The sequence below is a fragment of the Capsicum annuum genome, chromosome 4 (genome assembly GCF_002878395.1).
Source record: "Capsicum annuum cultivar UCD-10X-F1 chromosome 4, UCD10Xv1.1, whole genome shotgun sequence".
Taxonomy (NCBI): Eukaryota; Viridiplantae; Streptophyta; class Magnoliopsida; order Solanales; family Solanaceae; genus Capsicum; species Capsicum annuum.
In genome coordinates, this window is record NC_061114.1 from 150,567,318 (window position 1) to 150,574,896 (window position 7,579).

The following is a 7,579-nucleotide window of genomic DNA, read 5'->3' on the forward strand; positions in this document are numbered from 1 at the left end:
TTCATAATTTGGAACACTCTGCAAAACATCAATGAGAGGCAAGTTAGTATGAACCTATTTCAATACATAAATAAACTTCTTATAGCAAGCTTTCTCTGCTTGTTTCTAAAGCCTTTATGTGAAAGGTGGAGGTAACTTCATACTTTTTACTTTGGTTTACTTACATTTAATTTTCTCTTTTATAACATTTTTTTTCAACCTTTGCTCCTTCTACATCAATAAACTCATGATTCACTTTTATGTACTTTGCATACTTTGGAACACTCTACAAAATATCAATGAGAGGCAAGTTAATGAGAACCTATTTCAATACATCAATAAAATTCTTGTATCAAGCTTCCTCTTGGTGTTTGTGAAGCCTTTGTAGGAAAGGTGGAGGTAACTTCATATATTTTACTTTGGTTTCCTTGCTTTCAGCTTTTTCTTGCATAACATTCTTTTCAATGTTTTTTTGTTCTACATCAATAGCCTTATGACTAACCTGTTTAGCTTCCAACTCCTTCAGTTACAGCACACTCTGAGTAGTGACTATATTTACCTATTTTGGATTTGGCTTAATATAACTAGGTAAATCTCTCGAGGCCTAGTGTTCTATGCCTCTACAATCTGACCAATTTGAACCTCTAAGTTCTTGGTAATCATCTGCTAGTTCTTCATATCTTCTACCAACTATTCTTGAGTAGACATAATCTACTTCAGAATCTTTTTAATATTTCAAGATTGAGTAGTGACTTGATTTCCTTAAACATGCTGCTCCTGGTTCTAATTTATTGGCTCACAATATTGATTTGCATTTTGTGCCTGATTTCCACCCTATGAGAAATTGGGATGATTCCATTAGTTAATAAAATTTTTTATTTTCCTTGACGATTAGAATTTCCCACATAATTGACAAACTCTAGATTAGCCGGACAAGCATCCAATTACTATTTTCACAAACCTCACACCATGCTTAAGACTGATGAACTACATTTACTATTGCTGGTATGGACTGCCTGACCCCTTAATTTATATTGCTGAACTGTGTAGTTATCTAATTCTATAATACAATAATATATGCTGATATAGCCATAAACTGATCAATCTCTAGCACACCTGCAACCTTTATTGGAGTACTTCTTGCTACATCAGTATGCCACTCAGGATTTCTTTGTGAAATATGATTTAGCAGTGTGTCTAATTCATCATATATTTTCTCTAAAGCGTGCCCACCTACTACTGAATCCATAAAAATCTTAGTGTTTTGCTCGAGACTCTCAATGAAAGTGTGTACCAATACATCATTAGTATGATAATGATGAGGACAATTTTGAGCATACCTTTGAATCTTTCCTAAGCTTGGTAAAGATTCTCTCCATCTATTTGCCTATAACTTAGAATCTCACTTCTCAAATATGCTGTCTTTCTAGATAGAAATAATCAAATAAGGAATTTCTAATCCAAATCATCTCAGGAAGTAATGGAGTTCGATGGTTAAGCATGTTACCACTTATGTATCACTGATCTTAAGAAATTTTTGTATGTGATGCCGTGGGTCTTCATGAGATAAACCTATAAACAACCTATATGTGTGCAAGAGTCGCACCATATTCTACTTCACTTCAAACTGACCACCAGCATATGTCTTGCTAATTCAATTAGTAGCATTATTCATAAGCGAGATTTCCACTTCACAAATAGGTCTAGCTTCTGCTCTAATAGGAGCAGTTGGAGCTACCGGATTGGACCAAATAGAATAACAAGATTAGGATTCACCTAATCTCCCATTTGAATTTTTTAAATGGGGTAGTAAAGTGTTGCTACTCTTCGTCTTTGATGAAATATCTATTCAGGTTCCGAATAAGGCTTAAATAATTCTTTTGCTCTTACCAATCTGATACGTTACTTTTCCTGCAAAAGTCATCCACTAATACCAAGTTGTTATCACTTAAATTTATTATCAAAAGCAAAAATTTGGAAAATCACTACTTAATTCGAGTCGCGAACAATGATGCTAAAACTTGTTTCGGTCTATCTAACACGTAAGTTCATATGATCATACAAGTTAAATAGTGACCCAAAGAGTCAGATATCATATCCATGAGGACTACTTAATTAGTAATTTACTTAATTTAGTTTCAACAATAATGTATTCAAGTGTTTCTGAGTATCAAAATAGGTTAAACAATTCAATGACTACTTTAACAACTAAATAAATAACAAAGTGTGAAAATTGCAATGTAAGCTAGGCTGTAAGCAATACAGGGTAGAATTCTAGGGTTGAGGTGCTCTTAATAATCTTGTAAATATCTATCTTTATCGCGGTCATATTGATTATTGAGTTATTGATTCATAGGGTTTAGATTATGATCATGGTCTTTTGAACCTCCAATCTTCTACCTAAATAGACATTGCAATTATATCATTGAGCAGGGATGCAATAATCCATCTAGATTCTGTAAGCTATCTTTCTGCAATTACCAAACAAGACTTATAAATATATTCCAATCCTAGACTCTATTTCACATCTTTCATTATGTAGAAAAATAAAATGTACTCCTTAAACTCTTTGATCTATCCCAATAATTCTCCTTTTGTGTTCACAAAGGGATTATAGATGTATTCTAATGGTGGCCATTCTTTAGAATAGTAGAAACAGGAAAATAAGAACAACTCATGAGATAAATTAATGGTAACCACTCTAACAATATTTAAATATAATTATGTTCTTGACGTCAACCCTAGAACAAGGTATTTTAGCCACTCTTGTTCGAAATCAACATCAATGAAATAAAATTAATCACACCACAGTCAATGTTCAAAGATGAAAAATAGACAAATCCTAATAAAACTCTCGTAATTATTTTTTGCCTTTTCTATACATATGCCAAGATGTTTACAATTGTGCTTAAGTGTCCATTTTATACTTGGGCTAATTTTCATGAGAATTACTTAGCTTTGTGCCATGGTGCTTATCGCAGACACTAAGGTTCGTGGCATGAAGCTATTGGGGACCTTTACTAGATTTTACCTTCTAAAATAATTTTGCTTGGAGGCTATCATGGACACTAAGGTCTGTGTCATAGGGATATCATGTACCTTCACTAGAAATTACTTTTGGAGTTTAATTTATTAGTGTGCCATAGAGGTTAATGCGGAGGCTAAGCTTCGTGGCACGTAGGCTTGTTATTTTTCTCCTTTCCAGCTCCATATATATTATGTTGATCTTGAGATTTGTGCCATGCTTTTCAAACCTTGTTCTAATATCATCATGTTTTACATGTTACTCCAAGTGCTCCCATGATCCAAAGGAGTCTTTATAATACATCAAAATATGTTAAATTTTATCACAATCAAGCCTTGCAATAACTAATCGTGTCCATTAGCTTTAGAATACAATTTTAGCTCAAACACAATGCAATTAGCATCTTTTAGCTCATAGAACAAGTATAAATATGGATAAATGTTGTCAATTGGACATATAAGTATGCCCAAGATCATGTACATACATTTACATATGTAGTTATGGTATTATCGTATATCTCTCCCTTCTTTTATATGGTCTTGTTATATATCCATTTCTTTGCCTTGTATACTATAACATATCCTTTATCTGCTCTTATTTTTAATTAGGCTAATGATATATGATATAGTTCTTAGGTGCTTAAGTTTGACTAAAATAAGATAGGTTATCCCTATTGCCTCTTAAGATTTACCATGTTAGTTCCCAAGATATTTGAGCATGATTTATATTCTTTCTTACATTTATGTATATTTGCATTATCTTTGAAGCTTAGTCACCAGTTTTCTACTGAGTACCATATGTTAGGCACTCATACTATACTTCTGTAGCCTGCAAATCATAGTACGGGTTTTTATTATTGTGTGTGCATTATGCAGAGCAACTATGGTTTAGAGACATAGAGTGAGGTCTTAGCGTTAAGAGTATTACTATTCTTCCTCTTATGTACTAGGCTAATCTCTGTGTGTATTCAAAGATGGGTTGTATTAGTATACTTATTTAGTACTTCATTTTGTAGTCTTATTTTATTAAGAGCTCTTGTACTAATTCTACCAGGTTTTGGGACTATCTTGTGCATTTTAGACTTTTTACAATATTTATTCCACATTCTCCCTACATTTATCTTGGTAGTCTATTACTAGTTATTTCAAACTATGAGTTGGCTTACCTACTTGAGGGTTATAGTAGGTGCCATCATGCCCTGAGAAATTGGGTCATGAAAAATTAGTATTAGAGCCTAGTTTTATTGGTGTGTAGGTGCAAAAGCTAAGTATCTAGTAGAGTCCTGTGGATCGGTCCAGAGACCTATACACTATTTTTTGGAGGCTATAAGGTATTTATAGGAAATTTTATTCTTGGCTCTTTATAATGTGTCCATATTTATATGTACCTCAAGAGGATTCTTTGACTCTATTCTATCCCAGATGGATGATGTGAGGTGGTCGATAGATGAGGATGGGACTTCGGCATACATTTCCAAAACATTAATGCAATATTAAATCAGTGAGTCAAGGATATTGTCGAAGATATTTAATTTCAATTTGAGCATTTTGGGAAAACCCAGGCTCTGATGAAGCTCATGACTGCTTTAGCCTTTCGAGGTACAACATTAGGGATTCTAAGCATTTTTATAGATATTCTTAGACAGAGATGACTTTTGATTTTTTAAGCATTTCTCAAGCTAGAGTTGGGTTTATTGCTGTTTGCAGGGTGTTTTTTTTATCAATTTTAGAGTAACATATTGAGTTTCTTGAGTAGGCCAGGCGTACTCCTATGGTATATCCGTCAGAGCATGATATGGTTTGTGGATTTATTAAAAGATTAGAATTACCATCTATTTTGCATTAGAGTACTTTATAACATATGGGTCTTCCTTCTCTTAGGTTGTTGACCACGTGAGGGCCATAGAGAGAGGATGTATTCAGGCTTATGAAGGTAGCGATAAGAGTCTATGTCATTAGTACAATGCTATTAGTATTCTATCCAAGAGTGACGATCCTTATAACAGAGGTTAGCTTTACTTGCAGCTTATCAGTTCTACATAGGTAACATTTCAAATTATGAGTGGCTCTTAAGTTACTCATTGTAGTCAAAACAAGTAGAGTTCTCATTAGACCTTATAGAGTTTTTGGTATAGGTTTCTAGCCTGTCGAGGCCATTCTAGATCAAGAGGGGCAATACTTTAGAGTATTGTGAGTGCTTTCCTTAATTGTGATGAGATTGACCATTGGCTAGAGAGTGGCCAAATGTGAGTTAGTTGATCAGGCTGAGTTAACATATGTTCCTCACCAACCTAGAGCTCCTCAGATATGTTATGACTATGGGAAGGATGGTTATTTTAGTAGAGAATTCCCTCAGCATTAGTTGGTTAGCCAATCGGGGTCAGCTCATGTTTCTCATTAGGTTAGGACTCATGGTGTTTGCTACAACTGCAAAGAGATGGCACTAATCTAAAGAGTGTCCCTATCATGGGTTATTAGTTATTTAGATCATTTAGATCAATCTCATAGAGATATGATGCCTTTAGTTAGAGGCAGTGCACTTTGTGCCTCAGTTGATGATTCAGACGCTCAGTCCGAGTTTGGACTCGCTCAGACTCATTTCCCTCGGGTATGTTAGAAATGTGATTTTGGATTATACTATGATAGTTCTATTTTTATTTCCTATATTTACCCTTTTTATTTGTGCGTATTAGGGTTCTCGTACTCATTGATAATTTTATGCCTTGGTAGGTTTATATTGATTATTATATGCCTTGATATAGAGTCCATTATGTTATAACTACCTAGTAGATAATTTCTTTTATTAATAAATAGAGTGGATCAATGTTGATATTATTGTCATTTCTTGATGTTTACTAATCCTCACTCGATAGATGACTAGAATAGCAGTATCTAGTTAGAATTCCCTTTTTTGTAGTTCTTATTTATTGGCTTGGATGACTAGCTTGGTTAGATTATTCCTTTCTTATAGCAAGGTAAGGTTGGTTGTTTTTCTCTTTTATTGGGTATGTTGGGTTGGTGATTGAATGGGTTATGATAGTAAATATAAGTTGTCCTTCCATGGTTCTATTATGGTTCTAAAATTGGTGGTTGGGTTATGTAACCTGTTTCTCATATTGACCAGTTTGTGGTTCGGCCTTCCAATTTGACTATTTTATTGCTTGGTAATGGTTTGGATGTTAATGTTAAGATATCTTGGATTCATCTTTTAGGTTTGTTAAATTCATCTCCTGGTGATGGTTTTCTCTTGGTATTAATATAGAGTTAGATACTCTGTTCTATCCATGATGTGGTTCTTGTCTTGGTAGAGTTAAAGAGCTGAAGTTGGGTGATATTTCCTATGACCATTTCCTAAGTTGGTGAATTGGGTATTCATAGCTGTGTTGGAGTATTAGATTGATCATTTTTGGCTAAGGTTGCATTTTTCTAAGTTGCTAGAGTTTTAGTTATCTCTTGCACTATTTACAACTTTGGTGAGTTCTTGAGTATGCTTTAATAATTCATGCCCTCTAGTAGATATGGACTTGATTGCTTGTGTTTCCAGCAAGTGAATTATCCTCTATGGTGATTTGTGCTTCAACTATATTTTGGTTTTGATTCTGATATAATTTAGTTAGCGCATGTCTGATTTAGATAGTAAGATTAATTTGAGTATTTGTCCTTAGTTTAGGAGTTTTAGCTTAGTTTTTAATTTGACGCCTTGGAATGGTGATTTGGAGGTTATGCTAAAATGGGAGTGTAGATGCTTACCCTTTGTTAGATTTGGTTTGGGACATCTTTCGGTTGGTTTTGGGTTGTGAGATCGAGTAGTTTAGCCTTGGTGTCGAGATTTTAGTTTGGAGTTAGAGAGTTTCGGTGCAACCTTTGTTTGTAGATTTTCCACAGTTTGATTTAATCTATAGGTTGGTTAAGCCTACTCTTTGCAGACCTATTTGGTCTTCTTCAGTTCTGATATATTATGGGTGATAGGTGTTTAGATGGTAGTTTGATGGGCATGATATTGGTTCCTTCAGCTTTGAACTTAATTATTAGTTTTTGCCAGAATTTGTGGATGATCAGCAAAAATAGTATGCTTGAGTTGGATTCAGCATTGCATCACCTGCAATTCATGGGAAATCCTAAAGTGAATTATTCTGCGATAAGTGTGTGTGCTACAGACTCCTAGCTTTCAGTTTCTATGGTCATCTGGACCAATTATAGCATTGGCATAGATTGCAAACCTCTGTTATCCCTATTTGTATACCCAGGTCACACCTTAGGGGCTTATTCTCAGGTTTGCCATTATGGATTTTCAGTTGATCAGCTTCAGTTCTTCAAGGTTAGTGTGATTGAGTTTTGCGGATAGGACTCGGGTAACTTTCTTCTTGGTTTGGAGTGGATAATAGGTTTGGAAAGGCAAAAAAGGTTATATTTAGATTTTAGATTTGGTTGCATAGTTCATGCCTTGGTTTTCCTTTTGGCTTGGATAACTTTTTATTCGATTATTCTGGTATCGATATGTTATCAGTGTGTTGTGGTTTGAATTAAGATACATCAACCTTCCTCGATTCAATTTGAGGCCAGTTAGTTGTTGTTG

The 7,579-nt window shown here is 34.4% G+C and overlaps 1 non-coding gene across 1 annotated transcript; it reads left to right on the plus strand.

Annotated features, from left to right (window-relative positions):
* The first annotated feature begins 1,289 nt into the window (after nucleotides 1-1,289).
* Nucleotides 1,290-1,395, plus strand: LOC124898259. Its single transcript, XR_007055234.1, has one exon. It is a non-coding gene; the product is annotated as a small nucleolar RNA R71 (small nucleolar RNA).
* Nucleotides 1,396-7,579: the final 6,184 nt, after the last annotated feature.